General features: G+C 39.0%; 1 pseudogene; it reads left to right on the top strand.

The window, feature by feature from the left end:
* The first annotated feature begins 15,611 nt into the window (after nucleotides 1-15,611).
* On the top strand, nucleotides 15,612-19,192 carry LOC111751674 (olfactory receptor 11L1-like; annotated as a pseudogene).
* Nucleotides 19,193-20,501: the final 1,309 nt, after the last annotated feature.

The following is a 20,501-nucleotide window of genomic DNA, read 5'->3' as shown; positions in this document are numbered from 1 at the left end:
AGAACTGCCCCAAACGGTTTCCAAGGAGCACCTGATGGTTTCAAACTATCAACCTTTTGGTTAGCAGCCATGGCTGTTAATCACTGTGCCACCAGGGTTTCAGAGACAGATACAGAGGTACAAAATGATTTGATAGAGAGGATGTGATTCCCCCTCCCCCCTAGAAAAGAAAAGAAAACAAAAACTAAAAAACAGTTGACATCAAGTCAGTTAGGGTCTTCTAGCTGTAACAATAATTTTTCCAATAGCCATTGACAGCTCTGACTCATGGCAATTCCTTGTGTGTCATAACAGAACTGTGCTCATAGGGTTTTCAGTGGTTGATCTTTTGGAAGTAGATTGCCAGACCTTTCTTCCCAGGAGCCCCTGAGTTGACTCAAATAGCTTTTGGTTTGCAGTCAAGCACATAACTGATTGTGCCACCCAGGGACTCCATGGTCCCCAAAGATCAGGCCAAATCAGGATGGCTATAGTGAGGCCATCAAGGTCATCAAGTAGGGAAGTCCAAGGGAGTGTTATCTGAGCAAAATGTAACTTCAGAATTGGTGAGTTTAAAGCGGTGTGAGGACATGCCTACGGCAGTTCATTCAATCCATCTGTGTTACCCACGAAGTCTTAGACGCTGAACCAGGTCAAAAGACATATGGCCTCATCCCTCAAGGAGCCCTTCGATCAGTTGGAAGAGGTTGACTTGGAATCATACAAATGTATAATAACAAACAACTGGGAGACGGAAACCCCTTGGTGCTGCATGAATATAACCGAGTACCCTAAATTAGTTTATGGAGCAAGGGACATGCCCTCCGTGGTCAATGAGCTAATATCTGAAGGATTAGTACAAGTTGGCAAGCAGGAAGGGGATTTCTGGCAAGGCTGTTCAGCCAGAGCACAGAATTCATAGACTGGACTGTGGCAGGAAGGAGCAGGATAGACCCAGATGACTCAGAGAATGACAGGCAAGCTAGCACGCAGGGCCAGAGGAGTGGCAGCAGATAAAGTTGCAGAAAGAGGTGGGGCCTCATGACTCAGGCCCCACAAGTCTCTGAATTTGTGAGTCCTTATGGTGTATTTAGCTACGGCTACTTTTTTTACTAACCGAAAGGTCGACAGTTCAAATCCACCAGGCACTCCTTGGAAACCGTATGGGACAGTTCTACTCTGTCCTGTAGGGTCACTATGAGTCATAATAGGCTCTACAGCAACGGGTTAGGGTTTTTTTTTTTGGTCATTTTAAAGACTGAGGTCTTGACCCAGAGCTTTGGAAGTATGCAGGGGTGTAACCAAACCAAACCAAACCCATTGCCATCGAGTCCATTCCGACTCATAGCGACCACATAGGGGTGCCTGGTGGATTTGAACTGCCCATTTTATGGTTAGTAGCCATAGTTCTTAACCACTGAGCATCTGCCTAAAGGTTAGGTGAAAAAATAAAATGGGTAGATTCTGTGAGAGCAAAGAGATGAACAAACCACCAGAGATATGACGTTAGAAAGAAAGCAAAAAGAAGTGGGCCTAGCAATAGGAAAGCAGAACCTGGCTTCAGACTGAGGCTGTCCACTAACTAGCAAGAGGCTTTAGACAAGCTATTTCACTCATTTGTGTTAGTGTCACTCATAGAGGGGCTGTTCAGAGAATCGAGGGAGGAAATAGGTATTACATGCTTAATATAAGACTTGGCATGTAGTAAACACAGTTACAGAAAAGCAAGGAAGAAATAAAAAAATGAATGGAAGTAGGATAAGTAGACAGAATATAAACTCTATCAGGACAGGGAGCATTGTCTATTTTGTTCAATACTTTGAACAATACCTGGTGCATATAGATACACAAAAACTAGTTGAATAAATAAAAAAATGGATGAATGAATAAAACCAGTACAATTTATCACAAGAGGCTGATGGAAGAGAAAGTTTCAAAGGCAACCATATTCAATTATTTCAAATTTGGCATCCGTATTTTTCTATGTTCTATATATATGACCTCGCTTTATCTCCCCATCACTTACAGAAGCCAGAGCATATTTTTACTTTACAGGTATTCTACTTGAGACACACTAAAGCAATGTGTTTGCTCAAATTTATGGGTAAATTGTCAACATAGCTAAGTCGAATGCAGAGCAGTGGCTTTGAGGAGGGCAGTGGAGTGGGTGAGCTGACATCAGATCACAACTTTTTCCTCCTTGGACCCAGAGTTGTTGAGCTTAAAGCTTCATTTTGTATCTGGCATCAGGAGGGTAGGAATGAGGTTTTTACTACCGGCCTTAAAAAAATGAAGTTCCTTTACAGCACATCCATAAACATACAAAGAGAAGTTAATTATAACTAGATGTCACTGCATTTACAAACGGGTTATGTACAGTACCTAGTAGAAAATTTCTTGTTTTAAAGGGGTGCTAACTTAAATTTTTATTTGCTCATGGCCTTTCTGTCGGGATGAATAAAACACCTTTTGATACTGATAGAATCCAATTTTGATGCATCTCCTTTCCTTAATTTTTAACCTAAATCCATCCTTTGATGCATTTAACCAAAATACTAAACCCATTGCTGTCGAGTTGATTCAAACTCATAGTGACCCTATATTTCCAAATCTGTTATCTATGCCTCCTAGCCCAAACTCCTCACCTAATAATCCTTTCTATTTGGCTCTTGCTTTCTCTGATGTCCTATCAATCAGCTGAACTCCGGGAATCTTCCATCATCTTACCATTTCTCCCTGTTCTCTTCTCTAACTTTGGTATCATGGCTTTGGGATCCTGAAACCATTTCTTCAGGGCATAAATGTTTTCTTTCCTCCTTGAGCCCTTCTCAACAAGTCCCTCAGCTCTCTGTGTCTTCATACTTTTCCTCAGCTCTGGGGATTCACATTTTCCCCGGCCTCATAGCTCAGGCCATTCCACAACACAAAAAAAGCAAAAGTTAAAAAAAAAAAAATAAGTCAGATCAAACCTCAGGATCAGCAGCCACTGACTCAGCACTTCCCTCTCTGCTTGTGCTTTTTAGGACTTCCGTTAGTTTCCGTTTAAGCAATTACACCCTGCATTTTTATTTTTCCTTTTTCTCCAGAACTGTTGATAGATTCATTGAGCTAAAGTCTCTGTGAACACACAGCCTCAGATTTTTAACCCGGTTAAGGGGTGCCCACATCCAGCCGCACCTCTGTTTTTATAATGCAGGAAGGTTCAGTGGAAGGGATTCAGAAGAAAAGTTTAAACAGAGATGGTTAAGGTTTCAGCAGACACAATTCCTAATAATTATGAAGGAGAATGAAGAGGTCTATAGAGATTGGTCCCGCAAAAGAAATGCTGGGCTTTGGCCTGCTGCCCAGTACCTGTGCATTTTTATTTTATTTTTATTATTATGCTTTAGGTGAAAGTTCACAGCTCAAGTTAATCTCTCATTCACGAATTTATACACATATTATTTTGTGACATTTGTTTCAGTCCCCACAATGTGACAGCTCCCTCCCCATTTCCACCCTGGGTTCCATGTGTCCATTCATCCTCTTCCTGTCCTTTCCTGCCTTCTCATCCTGCTTTTGGACAAGAGTTGCCCATTTGGTCTCATTTCTGATTAAATTAAATACCTGTGCATTTTAACAACCAAATCTGTTGGAGCTGAGTTCGTTCTGACTCCTGGCGACCCCATGTGTGTAGAGTAGAACAGCTTCGTATGATTTTCAAGCAGATCACCAGTCCTTTCTTCTGAGATAACTATGGGTGGGTTCTAACCACTAATCTTTCTGTTAGTAGTCAAGCTATTAGCTCTTTGCACCATCCAGGGAATCTAACAAAGGTATATTTATATAGCCAGTGGGTGGTGCAAATTATAAATTTACTAGGCTGCTAATTGAAAGGTTGGTGGTTCAAGTCTACCCAGAGGTACCTGGGAAGAAAGCCCTGTTTTTACTTCTAAAAAATCAGTCATTATGAAGCACGCATGGAGAAGCCAAGAATCAGAATCAACTCAATGGCAACTGGTTTGATTTTTCATTTTACATTTATATAGAAATGGTATATTTAAAGAGTGATTTAAGCGTTTTTTACACAATTTGACCTATTCAAAAGCAAGAATGTATTCTTCAATCCTTTTGTTCCAAAGTCCCTTCACTCCGAGCCTGCAGAGACTAAGAGCTCAGTGTAGCTTCCAGAAAAACGCCCATATTGAAATTTACAATCACTCTTTGAAGGAGGTGAGGCAAAACTCTATCTGTGTTGTAGAGATGAGAAATGTAAGACTTGAGAAAGTACAGTTAATAAAAACAAATTTTGTCTTACACTTCTGGACTTAGTGTTCAATGATACTTGAGGTGTGTTATACAGGCTGGCACAGGCATCTATTATCAACAAACAGGAGCCCAGCACCGTAGGAGAGGCTCAAAATACAGAGCAAGTTAAGAGAAAGAGTCTGGAGCTAAGGGCTAGCTTCAGGGAAGAACTAGCACGTGGACAAGATAATAAGACAGAGCAGATGAATATCATCAGATACACCCATAGTACAACAAAGTTGAGATACCACATGTGGGCAAGGGGAGAGAGGGATCTGAGAAGGTTCATAAAGGAAATTCTACTTGAATTCAAAGGAAGACTGGAATTGCAAACCTTATCTCTGTCATTCTAATGGAATCCAAACATGCAGACAGCATATGCAAAGTCCAGGGGAGGAAGAACAGACATAGTGTGTCTTGGAGCTTACCGTAGTTTCATGGGGTTCCTGCTTACATTGTGATTAGGGAAAGACTAGATGATTCATTTTGCTTGCTATATAAGAGTTTAGATTTTTATTCATACGAAGTGGGTACCACTGATAGATTTTCAGTAAGTATAATCACTTGATATGATACCCAGGCCCTATTATTCTCTTCTCCAGGGGTTGTAGCATTGCAGTCCCATGTGTTGCTGTGAATCAGAGGCTTTGTGTATCCTCAGGAACACTCTAGTGCAGCCGGGGTTAATGGAATAGCAACATTGTGTGGGTTTCTACCATTTTTAAAGCCAGTCAAGCTCAAACTGCATTTGCATAGATCACATTATTCCATGTGATAAGTGTAGAAATCTGTGCACTATGCTTCCCCTGCCAGTCCTCCAAGCAAGGCCTCAAAAGGTTCTCTGATGTGTTTGTAGTGATATCTCAAACCCTATTCTTCTCACTTTCCATGCAGAAGACCTGGTTGGATTCCAGGCCAATGCACCTCATGTGGAGCCACAACTCAACTGACAGTTGAAGCTTGTGTGTTGCAGTGATGTTGAACCCGTTTGAGTGAAGCTTCTAGACTAAGATAGACTAGGAAGAAAATCTGTCTATCTACTTCTGAAAAATCAGCCAATGAAAATCCTATAAATTACAATGATTTGATCCCATTGTGCACGGGGTCATCATGAATCAAGGAACAATTCAAGAGCAGCTAAGAACAAGAACATTATGTCTCTATTTCATGCATAAGAGACAAATATAGAAGCATTATTTCCAGGTATATATTTTTCACAAATGCACAATGAACAGCCTAGTATGAGATTCCAAAATATTGTTTTGAATCAGTGTAACACAAAAATACATTTTGGCACTTAGTACCTACATGATACAGCCATGCTAACAATGTCTGTGAATTCAAAGGTCTTCTAAGAATGTATTACTATAACACAAGAAGGAAAAATAATAAACATCATGAAAGAGGATGATTTTTTTCTTCTTTCTATATTATTTTATAGAGAGAAAGGACATATTTACTGCATTTATTGGTTGGCCGGGTGTGGGGAGAGGCAGATCTGAAAAGAATTGTTGATGGTATTTGAAGGGGATTTCCCAATACTGGAAACAGCACAAGGCAATGCACATAATGAAAGATTGTAAAGTTAGACCTTACTTTATTTCAGAAATGAATAAACTTCCCAAAATTTTAAGTAAGCTTTTGTCAGGGCTGGGCTTTTTTTTTTTTTTTTTTAAATAATTTTTATTTTGCTTTAAGTGAAAGTTTACAAATCAAGTCAGTCTGTCACGTATAAACTCATATACACCTTACTACATAATCCCATTTACTTTCCCCCTAATGAGTCAGCCCACTCCCTTCTTCCAGTCTCTCCTTTCGTGACGGATTTGCCAGTTTCTAACCCTCTCTACCCTCCCATCTCCCCTCCGGACAGGAGATGCCAATACAGTCTCAAGTGTCCACCTGATACAAGTAGCTCAGTCTTCCTCAGCATCTCTCTCCAGCCCATTGTCCAGTCCCTTCCATGTCTGATGAGTAGTCTTCGGGAATGGTTCCTGTCCTGGGCCAACAGAAGGTTTGGAGACCATGACTGCTGGGATCCTTCTAGTCTCAGTCAGACCATTAAGTCTGGTCTTTTTATGAGAATTTGGGGTCTGCATCCCACTGTTCTCCTGCTCCCTCAGGAAGGGCTGGGCTTTTTAAAAGAGAGTAAAATTTGTCTGAAAAAGAGTTTTCTCTAAATGAATATTGTGGTGATAAGCATGACTAAGAAAGTCGATGGAGTGCAATAAATGGTCCTTAAGACTCCCTGCATCAGCCCAAGATGCTATATCCAGAACCTTCTCCCTGCCACACTGCTGGAAAACTTCCCTCACAAACCTTACAGCCCTCTGATTCACCATGCCACTCCTGTAGCAACAGTTCTCTTGAATGCAGGTATTTGAAGCTTGATTCTGAAGTAGGCAGTCATGAAAGAGTTATTAAGGGTTATTAACCGTCCCATAATAGTTGTTTTTCAAAAAAGTCTACCCTTGTTACAGTTTCACTACAACTTTTACAGCACTTCACCATGATTGGTCAAATCACCAGGTTTCTTATCTTCTCCTGGCAGGAGGCCGAGGCACAGGCACACTGACTCTGAATCTACCGTGCAATATAAACTTCCTAGGTTTTTTTTTTAGGGTGGCAGTAGTGAGCCATTGCTATTTTTTCAGGGCTGTGCACAGTATTTTTAGAGTCATGAACAAAAGCCCATTCACTGAAATTATGTGGACTGCACCTACATCAAAAGACTGAAGATCCTCCCCTCACTGTTCATGCATATGTATGTCACTCCCTATAAAAGGAACAAATCTGCCCCGGTTCAGGGAGCTGACAGACTTTGGTCATGAGATCCTGCCTGTCTCCCAGTTTGCAAACTGTGAATAAACCTTTCTGTTCTTCCAACCCTGTGTCTGGCCAATGTCAATTCAGTAGTCTGCTTGACAAGAACCTATTAGTTGATGGCTTCAATGCCACCGATACAACACCGGCAATCCCCATACTTGGCCTTAAAGCAGTGCATTATGATGAAAGACAATGGGTTTAAACTTGAAATAGACCTGAAATCAAACACTTGTGTTCTGGCCTACCCCTTGTGCAACACTGGTGAATAATGTAAACCTCTCTGCCTATGCACTCATTAATGAAAGGGGTCATTTTTATAAAGCTTATGTGTAATATTTTGTGCAGAGTGCCTGGCAAATCCAAGCCCCTCATTCACCAATCATGTAATACACCAGGGAGAAAGAAAAGGAAGTATAAATCTTGTGGCACATATTCTGTTCAATTGTCTGTAGGGACTAATTGTTCTGGAGTTTCCTTATCTCCATTGTGTGTTCCAAGTGGAAATGCTCAGAAGTTAAGACTTTCTCCCTAATTATGTGCCAGGAGGTTTATTCAGATAACAATAAATTATCCTCTTAATTTCAAGATGATTTTGTCTTTTAAGAATAATTGATTTCTAGATTGGCTTGCTATCTTCTGTGGCTGGTTGTTTTAATTAATTCACAGCTTTATTTAGTTTCTTGGTTTGAGAGAGTGGTCCTAAATTATAAACAATCATCTTGTCAAAGTCTGCCCTTGGTCATTAAGGACTTCTAAAAAACACAATGCCATCTGTCACTTTACTGAAAAGATAATGCAAAGCAAGCTTCATACACATAATGGCCCGTCACACCATAAAAATACACACTCAATCATCAAGTAGTGAGACAATGTTTGGATAATCCTCATTCTCACTTTATAATAAAACTAAATTAAAAATAAAATCTTTGAAAATAATTCTTAAAATCATTTAGATTGCTATAACTAGAAATTTTGGGCTCTTGCCTCTATTAATACATCAAGACCCTAGCAGGGGTAAGCAATGCTATGACATTAGAATGGATTCTGAATTTCTATTCTTAGGTTTTCTGAAATTTAAAGTCACTTTGTACCATGATTTCAGTGAGATCAAAATGCTGTATAGGAATAGATCTCATGATTGTTTATCTATCACCTCTCTTATTGTTGTGGTGGTTGTTAGTTGCTGTCCAGTCAAGTCTGACTTATGGCAATCCCAAGTGTGCAGCGTAGAACTAAGCTCCATAGGGTTTTCTTGGCTATAATCTTTACAGAAGCATTTTCTTCTGCAAGGCCACTAGGTGGATTTGAACTGAAAATCTTTTTGTTACTAGCAGAGCACAACTGTTTGGAACACTTAGGAACCTAAGAATGGATTTTGAAAGAGATTGTGGCTCTTCTTTGGACATCAGGGCCTATGACTACTGCATCCTGGGAAATTCCCTCCTCTTTTTCTCTGTCAGGTCTTTGAACCGGTTCATTCTGGTTTGAACTGCTGCTGAGAATTTGTACTTCCACCCCAGGCATACTGAATCAGAATCTACATTTTAACAAGATATCTGGGGTGGAAATGCAAATACTCAGCAGTGGGTGGAACTAGATTGAACCAGTTTGAAGCCCTGGTCTCTACATAGAAGCAGTATCTACACTGAAAGAGCTGAAATTAGATTTTGTCAAAAAGTTATGCCTATTTTATGAGTAAATTAAAAAATAATTTAGGTTCATAAAATCATAAAATTAAAGTTCAAAAAACCAAGGATGTATATACTATCTATCAAATACTCATTTTCTAGTATCTAAGTGATCCAGTGCCTGAACAACTTCTAACATGAAATTTAGGAAGTCCTTCCTTTTATTGAACCAAAATGTATTTTCCTAGTGCTCAGTCTATCATGGTATCTCTAATTTTGTGGTCAAACAGAGCAATTTTATTCCCTCTTATAAATTCACCCATGTTTATCTTCTCTTGGTTTTCTGTGAATAGAATTAAATACTTCCACTCCTTTTCAGCATTTCTCCCTTGGTGTAATTCTAAAACCTCACAACATTCTCCTTTGAGCATACACTGTCTAATCCAGGAGGCTTTTAAAGCACAACTTTTGAGAGAGAGGGCAGTATGAATAAAGCAGATCTGTCCTCATGCTGACCGTGTGAGATTTCTCTCAATGTAAATATGCCATTGCTTCACCTTTGTTATCTGTGAACAGGTGTTCATGGTAAGGCAGAGCTCCATCTGTGCCTAGAGAATCAGGAAAGGGTTGCATTTATAAACATGGCCTCTATATTCATACTTTAGGTAAATCCATGGCTCTGTTGTGACTCTTTTTCTGGGTGACCTTGAAGGAATCACTTACTTTCTAGGTTCCAGGCTTCTTACTTCTAAATTGATACCCAACAGATAGAACTATTGTGAAGCTTAAATAAAACAAAGGTGTAAAGCATTTACACAGTGACTCAAACTAGATAAATGCTCAAGAAATGGTGACTATATTATTATAATTATTATTTTTGTTTTGTTCTTTATAAAGAAGTTAGGCTATTATTACAATAAAACATCATCACTTCTCTTAAATTGGAATGATTTTTGGCAACATTTTGATTAGCTTTAAAATTGCCACAAATTATTTGGATTTTTCACACAGTTCATAATCTACTGTGGTATATAACCACAGAATTTCAAATTTACTCTGTGCACTAATACATGAATTAATATACTTACGGAGAAAACTTAAAAATAACTTTCCTGGGAAATGGCTGCTAATCAAAAGGTTGGCAGTTTGAATCCACCAGGTGCTCCTTGAAAACCATATAGGGCACTTGTACTCTGTCCTATAAGGTCGCTGTGAGTTGGAATCGACTAGGCGGCAACAGGTTTGGCTTTTTGGTTAGGGAAATCTAAAAAGATAATTTTAAAATAGAATTTCTAGATAAAAATTTAAATATTTAAAAACATCAGTAAATTCATGGTTTTAGTGTGATACACATAAATGAGTATTTTTAATTCAACAATACAATTTTTAATTAATATGGAAAAAATCATAGTCAAAAATAATTTAATGTTTGAAATAAAAAATGAATGACAAGATTCTTGCTGCACTATGAAATAAACTACATAGTAAATGGCCATAATTGAACATTCCTTAAAATATATCCTGTACCATCAGAAGCTATGGAAGCCCTGATGGCATAGTGGTTAAGTGCTACCGCTGCTAACTAAAAGGTTGGCAATCCACCAGGTGCTCTTTGGAAATTCTATGGGGCAGCTCTACCCTGTTCTATAAGGTCGCTAGGAGTCGGAATCGACTAGATGGCACTGGATTTGGTTTTTTTTTTTTTTTTTTCATCAGAAAGTATAGTATACATGAGAAATATACAGCTATTGGGGGAAGGGGAGTATGAGGGAAAGATGACTTAATGGGAAAACGACACAGAACAAGCTTTCAAAAATTAAGCTTTTATAGTAAATAAATAATGGAAGCTATTAACCAAAGGTCAGTGGTTCAAACCTACCAGCCACTGTAAGGGAGAAAGAGTTGGCAGTCTGTTTCCATAAAGATTAGAGCCTTGGAAACTCTATGGGGCAGTTCTACTCTGTCCTATAGGGTGGCTATGAGTTGGAATCATCTAAAGGCAACTGGCTTTGGTTTGGTAACGGGTACTCAAGGGTTTATTTTATTAATACCACGTGAAATATACAAATGTATACTTGTTGTTGTTGTTAGGCGCTGTCGAGTCAGTTCCAACTCGTAGCAACCCTATGTACAACAGAAGGAATCACTGCCTGGTCCTGTGCCTTCCTCACAATCATTGTTATGCTTGAGCCTATTGTTGATGCCACAGTCAACCCATCTTGCAGAGGGTCTTACTCTTTTTCTCTGGCTCTTTACTTTACCAAGCGTGAAGTCCTTCTCCAGGGACTGATTCCTCCTGTAACATGTCCAAAGTATGTGAAGGTTATAGTCTGATGGGCTAAGCTGATATTATTTATCATTTATTGATGCTTTATTTAACTAATACACACTTTCTTCCAAAATTCTTGCTTCTAAGGAGCATCGTGGTTGTACTTCTTCCAAGACAGTTTTGTTCATTCTTCTGGCAGTCCAGGGTATATTCAATATTCGTCGCCAGCACCACAATTCAAAGATGTCAATTCTTCAGTCTTCCTTATTCAACATCCAGCTTTCCTATGCATATGAGGCGATTCAAAACACCATGGCTTGGGTCAGGCACACCTTAGTCTTCAAGGTGACATCTTTGCTTTTCAACACTATGTGATCTATGAACTGTAACTGACATATTTCATGAAATATGTTTTTAATAATTAAATGCACACCTCACTTTTAAAGAGGATATTAATCCACTTATTTTCTGACATCTTTTTCTTGGAACAGAGAAAGACTTCTTACCCTGTCACAACACAGCTGAATGTTAGTAGTGGGAGGCTAATCTCCACTCCCCTCAACCCTCGAGAAATAATAAGGTATTAGTCAAGCTAAAAATGATTTATTTATTCAAAATTTCATGGCATGAGAAAATTTCTACCATAGAAACTAATTGTAAGCAGCAGGATATAAGCTATGCTCACGGTAATAACCTGATAGCACTACCACATATGTGGGACACAGAGAAAACGTTTTTGGAAGGAAATGTGTCAGGTGCCTAGCTCTGGAAGACAGTACTAAGGATATTTAAAAAGGTGTATTTTTATTTGTCTTTTCCTTTGCCAAGTTTTAAAAAAAATATATGCGTGAGTCATACTATTTTGGACAAAAATGTATGTTAGTTAGATAAAAACCAAGACAACTCACTACCATTGAGATAATCCCGACACACAGTGACCCTATAGGACAGAGTAGAACTGCCCCGTAGAGTTTCCAAGGAGCACCTGGTGGATTCGAACTTCTGACCTTTTGCTTAGCAGCTGTAGCACTTAACCACTACACCACCAGGGTTTCCTAGTTAATGCTTTATTTATATATTTATAGTTAAATAAAGCATCAATAAATGATAAATAATATCAGCCTACCCCATCAGACTATAACCTTCATGTGATCTACAGATATAATAAATCAGTCAATGTGTGATTCACTGGGATATCCCAATGCATGGAAGAACCCCGGCACATGCACTAAATACATGTTTATTAAATAAATAAATGATTAAAAACAGAAAAAAGTACAAATTTGGTTTCATTTTTATTCATTATTTAGTCAATGTTTTCTTTTAGACAAAAAGACACAAGTTTAAGTAGAAAAATTAGTTAATCTTAATAAGAAAGAATTTGATATATGTAGTTTTTTTTTTTTTTTCCCAATGCTGCTATATTTCAGATGTGTTGTAAACTTTTTCTTTTCCAGCTTACCTTTTAAAGCTCAAACCAAGCCTGTCAGACTAATACAAATACTGCATTTTCTTTGTTAGAGTTACACTTAGAGTTAACATGGGTATGGAGTGTTTAATTTACTACAGATGATTTTAATAATAAATTGTTTCTTTTTGACACACCTGTAATTAAAAGATGATTGTGAAATGCTTCTAAACTATCTGCCATTCAACTGAAAGCAGCTGCAATCCATTCAGTCAGCAGAATAGTTCACTAACTTATTGTTGGCCTGCTGGATTTTTTAGAAATACTCTTTTGTTTAATTAAATTTTTAGTTCAGCATCATTAGGACCTATCCTAATTAGAGAAAAAAAAATCCACTTCAAATAGGGTTTAAGAGTTATGTCCATCTTTTTTCCTGGGTGTTTTTCACCCAGAAGCCTCAGTGGATAAAGTTGAATCTCAGGAGCTAAGTTTATTAACGTGCTAGGCAAATTACAGAAGAATATCTGAGGAGCAGGATTCTGGGAAAGGCCAAGAAATATTATTGAAAGGAGAAGTCGGCTTTTCCCAGCATCAAACACCAGAATAAACCAAAAACCAAACCCAGTGCCGACAAGTCGATTCTGACTCACAGCGACCCTACAGGACAGAGTAGAACTGCCCCACAGAGTTTCCAAGGAGCACCTGGCGGATTCAAACTGCCAGCCCTTTGGTTAGCAGCTGAGCATGTAACCACTACGCCACCAGGGTTTCCAACACCAGCATAAGATGTCCAATTTCCTATCATCCAAAGGAAGTACAGTCTTAATTTGGGTCAGAGGCTGGTGATGCAGGTTCTGGAGCAGGTAAGATTTTGGGCTGTCAGTACCGGGGTCTGAAGGGCTATGGTCAGCTGTGCTCAGCCTGTTCCAGCCCCAAGGCTGTAGGAAGACCTCCACCTCCAGTGTTTCAGAGCATTGCCCCACCTGTGCAGGCTGAGACCCAGAAAACAGGTAGGTGAGGTTCATGCAGACAAACACGTATTTTTACAGCAGGAAATAAACATGTTGTGTGTTATAGTGTCAAATGCCATTAAGTTTTATTTGGGTTTTGGTGGGGGTGGTAGCTAGATTCTAAAATTACACAGTCCTCAAAAAATTAGTACTCATTATCAAGGCAATTTTATTTAGCCTTTCCAGACACTCTACCTATATAGAAACAGAGTAAATACACTGCTGTAAATTGGCTAGATTATGAAACTACAGTGACTGGAAAGTAACCAAGGAAGAGACCTTGAGAAGACAAAAGGCCATTTGGTTTCCTCCAGGCAATATTGCTTATAATAGCAATAACCGTATTGATTATATTTATTTTCATATAATTTCAACAAAAGTTACAAAATTAGATCTGTGGTTAGACTGGTTGTCCTTGTATTGGTACATGAAGCCAACTCAACATTTTGGGAGACAGATTTTTTAGTTTAATAGAATCAGTAAGAGCTAGTGAGGAACTCACTATTGAAAGTATTTAAGCAAAGAATGGTGAAGAACAAGATTCTGTTTCCTTGGTCATTTGCATGTGTATTGTGGGAAGGGCTTTAGTTGACTAGCAAATTTGGCTAAATGTCCTGTAAGCACCTTCGATAGTGATTCATCACCATTTTCTTTCATTGTTGTCTCCCAAATGAAGCCCCCATTTTTACCATTAAAAAAAAAAAAAGTATTGCTCATTGTAAAATAAGCATCATGCTAATATACCAAGGCACAAAGGGACCACTGGCATTGTTATGTTACTGAGCGAACTTGTGAGCATTGCTATGATTCATGAACTCCTCCATCATATCTCCCTCTTTCTGAACAAATTAATCTGTGAGTAATAATCTTAATTGTTCATTCAGTGGTTTCAAGCTAGAATTTTTGGAATAACCTGCCCTCAAGCCAAGATATATACAACCAGTTTTACTTTGAATTAATGGCATAAGCTCTAGTAATGACAGTGGAATAGTCAGTGAAAGCATCACTGAGAAGAAGATATTTGAGTAAATACAATGAGATGTGAGCATGTGGAAATGTTCAAAGAGACTATCTCAGAGAACTGTAGGTGTTAAGTTTGAAAGAGGGCAAGTCCTGGATGGTTTGAAAGGGGGCAAGTCCTGGATGGTTTGAAAGGACGTCAAGGGAGCCAGAGTGCTAGGAGCAGAATGGGCAAGGAGTAAAGTAGTGAAAGAGGTTAGAAAAGCATTTGGAGGAGAGATCTAGTAGGGCCCTGCAGGCCTTCAGAATTTTGGCCATCCCTGTGTAAGCTGAGAACTGCTATGGGCTTTGAACCAAAGAGTGATACACTATCTCTTATGTCTTAAAATTTTCATTCTGGCTGCTTTATTGAGAATTTACTGACAAAGGGCACGGAGGAGGCAGAGAGGCCTGTGAGAAAACTATAGGAACAATCCAGGTTACAGATAATGACACTTTTTGGAGGTGAAAGCCATGTTGGTGGTGAACTGATTGGATTCCGAATATATTTTCAAGAGAGAGCCACCCAGTTTTGCTAAAAGATCTTATGTGAGGTCTGAGAGAAATAGGAGTCAAGCTCAAGGTTTGTGGCCTGAGCAAGTGGGAGGAAGGAGTGACCATTTATGAGATGGGGATGACTTCAAAAAGCCTGGCTTGTGGGTATGACAGGAATAATGGTGCTGATTTAGGCATGCAAGTGTACATTTTAAAAAAGGCAGTTGTCTACACGAGGCTTATATTCAGGCTTGATGAATAAATTCGGGAATGTTGACAGCTAAGTAATGACATTTGAAGTTAAGAGAATGGATGAAATTATGTAGGAAGTGAGGGTAGATTGAGAAGTACTAAGCTCCAAGGTTATAATGTTGGCAGGTTAGCAGATGTGGAGATGCTAGAAAAAGAAATGAATAAAATGTAAAAAATCCGGGGCTATAAAAGGAGAACTCAAAGAGCATGTAGTAGTAGATGTCAAGTGACAAAAACCTGTCCAGGAAGAGAGAGAAATCACCTGTGCATTGCTGCTGAAAGATGGAGATGATTAGGACTGGTGGAGAATGATTGGCTTTATAACACGGAGGCACAGGGAAACAGAGCAGAGACAAGGGAAAACCATCCTTGCAGTGGATTCAGGCAAATGGGAAAAATAGGGGCACATGGGAGAGAAATTGCCTTTAAGGTAGGAATTTGTAAGAGTGAGCAGACAAATGTGTTACCGTAAATCACGGATTCGAGCCACCTGCCTCAAAGCCAATACTGAGACAGGAGGAGGTAAGCAGAAAGAGGGCTTTATTGAACACCAGTATCCAAGAGACAGGGGGGGTTAAATTCCTCCCAAATTCTGTCTACCCTAAAGGGCTGATGGGAGGGTTTTATATGGGGAAGGTCAGGGTTACCTAATCTTTTGAGGATGTAGTCCACAGATGGTCTTACATATCACAAAACAACTACAAGAAACCCTTGAACTAAAGATATGCATGTCAGCCATCTGGACTCTAATCAGTATGGTTGTTTAACAGGCTGAAAAAAAACTCACCTACATAAGAATCTCTCGGCTAGTGGAACTGTTCTGCCAAGTCCACTCTGGCTGAGATAGGGAGCAAGAAAGAAAGTTTCAGATTAAAAATGTCAGGCAGCCTTTCTGCCATTTTGCAGACTGAAGGCCACTTATCAAGAGAACAAAAAAAAAAAAAAGAGAGACCAAGGCCACAGGAGCTGAGAGAGCTCCACACCCCTTTGGAAGAGACCATTGCAGCTGGTGCAATAAAAACATGTACAGAGATTACTTAGACCATCATTATGGCATTAGTTATGTCAAGCTTTCAATCACCCATTTTGAATAGGAGAAAACATGTAGGGTATTAAGGTGTTTGTTATGTTTAAGAGTGGAACAGGCTGCTCAGCTATATCTTGAACAGAGCCTGTGCCATTTTCCAAAGACTAGAGATTAATCACAGCTTATATAGCTATACTAAAGCAAATGAGGAAATATATTCTCTCTACTTTAGCATTAAAACACTAAAGAAAATGCATTTTCTCTGCTTAAAATGCAGGAAGCATTTGGAGACCAGAGTAGCATCAAGCTGTTTTCTTATTGTTTTGTCTTTTTAAAGGGAAGTAAAAACCAACATGTGCACATACTGAGGAAATGATCAAGCAGAGAGGGGGCCTGTGTTGATCAGGGAGTAAGACACTACAATAGCAATGCCTAAAATATCTTCCAGTACCAGGGAAGGTGCGGCACCTAGTGCGCATTGGAGGGTTTTGCCTTAGACCGGGTTGAGAGTTTATTCAGGAGAAAATTTAGGAAGCAGAGTGTTGTTGCTAATTGCTATCGAGCCCACTAGACTGTTGAGTGGGCTCTGACTCATGGGAACGTTATGTATAATAGAATGAGATGTTACCCAGTCCTGCGCCATCTTCATAATTGTTGGTACGTTTGAGTCCATTGTTGTGGCTATTGTGTCAATCCATCTCATGGAGGGTTTCCCTTGTTTTTTTGCAGATCCTCCACTTTAGCAAGCAGAGTGCATAGGAGCAAATGGTGGTCAAATGGGGGAATTTAGTTACCTGAGCTTGCTGACATTCCCACTGGAGGACTTCAGTACTTTCAGTAAAATAGTGCTTTTGCTAAGAGTGCAGGTAGACAAGGAAGTGCTGGAAGTTAGTAAATGAGAGATCACGTATGAAATAGTCATTGAAAAGAATGGGAAAGTGAATAGAAGAGACACATGTAGAATGATTACTCTGTAGCATTGCGGATGACCTCAAGTTTATTGGTCATGAATCTTAAAGTTGGGAACATTATGTATTTTTTTTTTCCCCTAGCCCCCTCAATTGGATGGATGTATATACATGGCAGATGGGATTTTGACTTTGCCAGAACTGTATTTGACTAGTGAATTAAATGAAACCAAAGAAGGGGTGATATGTTGAATTTATGTAGAAAGGAGTGATTATGGTGGTGGGCCATGATATCTATCAGGATAAGGACATCTTTGGAGTGAGGAGTAGGTTAACTTATGGCTAACAAAAGGCTTCTTTCTCTCGCTCACATACACACCAACACGGATTGATGGAAGAATGAATAAACTTTTTCAAGATGTCAGTAGGAGGTATGCTTTGTCTTCTTTTTCAGAAAAAGGACACATATGAGAAAAGGAAAGTACAGTCAACGTTCATTATTTTCCAATTCTGTGTTCCTGAATTCACCTAATTGCTAAAAATACTGCTTTCTCTGTCATTAACAGAGCAACCTTAGCTGCTGAGGTCTAATGAGGCTTGTTCTGTTTGTTGTAGCTAATTAGATTTGCAGGAATGCAGCAGAACTTAACTACTCTACATACTGAGAATCTTAAAGAAGCAAATTGTATATTTGATTTTATATGTGACTAAGTTTTTGAAAAGTTTTGTTGTTAATTTCTGTGTTTTGTTTTAATCAAAGTCCTTTTTTTTGCCTATGTCTTTAGATCCTAGGCTTTTTCTAGGTTTCAGAGAACCTCAACTCATGGAACTCACTGACTTTCCTTCCAACATTTAATATCTACATTCAGTTGCAAAATGTGTTCTTATAAAAAGAAAGATGCAATTAAGTTTAACAAGGAAGTATCAGGATCTTTGTCCCTCTAAAAAGCTACACCATAAAATCTATTAAAAAACATCTCTGAAGTTCCAAATATTGAAAAGAGTTAATAAATATTTTTATGCTTTTTAGACTGTGCTTTTTCCAAAATGTTTTTCCTCCACAGGCAATGAGCCCTAGAATATATCCATTGCCACTGAGTTTCAGCTGCTAGAATTCCCAAACCTTCTTGAATGGCAGACCTTGCTCTTTGCCATTTTCCTGATCATTTACTTCCTTAGAATCATGGGAGATGTTATCATCACAGTGGTGAGCCAGGATCAGCAACTGCACCTAACTATGTATATGTTCCCCAAGCGCCTCTCTTTTCCAGAGATCTGGTATACCTCTACCATTGTACTGCTTCTCCTAGCCAACTTACTCTCCCGGGGCCAAGTCATCTCCTTCTCTGCTTGTATGGCCCAGCTCTATTTCTTTGTCTTCTTTGGGGCTACTGAATGCTTTTTTCTGGCCATGATGGCCTATGACTGAAATCTGGCCATTTGTAGCCCACTCCACTACCCCTTCTTGAAGAGTCCTGAGATCTGTGCCAAGCTGGTGGCCATATCCTGGTTGACAGGGGTTGGCACAGGCTTTCTGCCTTCCCTGATGATTTCCAAGTTGAAATTCTGTGGACCCAGCCAGATCAATCATTTCTTCTGTCACCTCCCTCCCCTCATGCAGCTGTCGTGCTCTAGAATTTATATTACTAAGTTGTTAATCTTAGTCCTGTCAGTTGCTGTGCTGTGCATTTGTTTTCTTCTTACGCTTGTGTCCTACATTTTCATTGTGTCTTCCATATTGAGAATTCCTTCAGCCTCTGGCTGGCCGAAGACCTTTTCCACGTGTTGATCCCATCTGGCTGTTGTCACTATCTACTATGGGACCATGATCTCCATGTATGTCTATCCCAATGCCCGCTTGTCACCAGTAATCAACAAGATTATTTCTGTCTTCTACATTGTTGTCACCCCACTACTGAACCCTGTTATCTACGGCTTGAGGAATAAAGACTTCAATGAGGCTATTAGAAAAGTCATGAGAAGAAAGTGTGGCATATATGCAGTAAGAGTGAAAGGAAGTGTCTTTATTAGGTAAGAAAAGATGCTCAGAAGACACAGGGGATGAAGCACTGGGACAATCAGTGGCAGATTCATAACCTTCAAACCTGAATCTCATCTTCAGTACCACATTAATTTTCCAAAAGTCACAACAAAAAGCTTCCTCATGGTTCCTTGCCAACAACTGCTCAGAAAGATTAATTGCCTTTACCAAATCATTTTGGGGGCAATTGGGCCTTTAGATACATACTTTCATCTTTTGAAGGAAATCCGATTGTACAATGCAATGCTTCTGGATTATATACACATAACTTGCAGATTCTACTACCGAATTTCCCGTATATTCATATAGCCATAAAAATTATACATCCTTAAGTAGTTTTTTTTTTTTTTAAGTAGTTTTAGGATAGTAGCCTTGTAGACCCAACTCCTGGTGCTTTTGGTGCTCCTTATATGTGTGTGGAATGAATGGATGAAGAAAAGAAGAAACTATTTGAAATATATGTTGACCTAAATTTTCTCCTAGGGATGAGAAATTACAAAGAAGGATTTTTGATGTGCCAAACATTTATCTACAGTAACTTAAACTTTTTAATGTTTTCTTATATAATGATATGCTAGGAAGGAAGGAAGGAAAATTCAAATTATTATATGTTATTATGACCTCTGGAGGGCAAAGGAAGTACAATAAAAAACTGAAATAGCTTTTATGTTTTCTTTAGTTCGGCCAATACCTAACAAGACATCTACTAATCCTGTCCACTATTTTATCATTAATTCCACAAATATTCTTAATTCCCTGTTATATTCCAGGTCCTGTGCTACAGTATATGTTGCTCTAGGATGCATGGATAAAAATTGCCCAAGGAAAGTTCCACCTTAATGGAGCCTCTAGTCCAGAAAGGGGTGAAATATGTAATGAACTATGAAGTGAATAAGTAACATTTCTATTGTGATGATTGCTATGAAAAAATAAATTGAAAGCTGGTGCATGAACATAGGACAGTAAGGTCTAATTCAACATGGAGGGTTAGAAAACATTTATGTGTTTAAGTAGTGCTTTAACTTACACTCCAAGGATGAGGGGAATAGAATGAAATGAGTGTCCCAGGCAGAGATCTTGGCATGAATGTCAGGAGAGGAGCCTGGGGAGCAAGAAGAAGGAGGTGAAATGGGAGAGTAAGGCAGGGGCTAATCTGTATAGATCGTTAAATCTGTTATGGAATGAATTGTGTCCCCCCAAAATAAATGTTGGTGCCCTGACCCATATATGTAATCTTGTTTGGGAATAAGGTAATTTCTTATGCTATTGAGACCATATGTGGTGGGTAGGGTATGGCTTAAACCTAATCAATTTTGAGATTTAAAAGGAGCAGATTAGGCACAGAAAAGAGTAAGCAAAAACAGGGGAAAGA

The sequence above is a fragment of the Loxodonta africana genome, chromosome 2, assembly GCF_030014295.1.
Source record: "Loxodonta africana isolate mLoxAfr1 chromosome 2, mLoxAfr1.hap2, whole genome shotgun sequence".
NCBI lineage: Eukaryota > Metazoa > Chordata > Mammalia > Proboscidea > Elephantidae > Loxodonta > Loxodonta africana.
The sequence above is the reverse complement of the archived record's forward strand: the minus strand, read 5'-3'. Positions and strand labels throughout refer to the sequence as shown.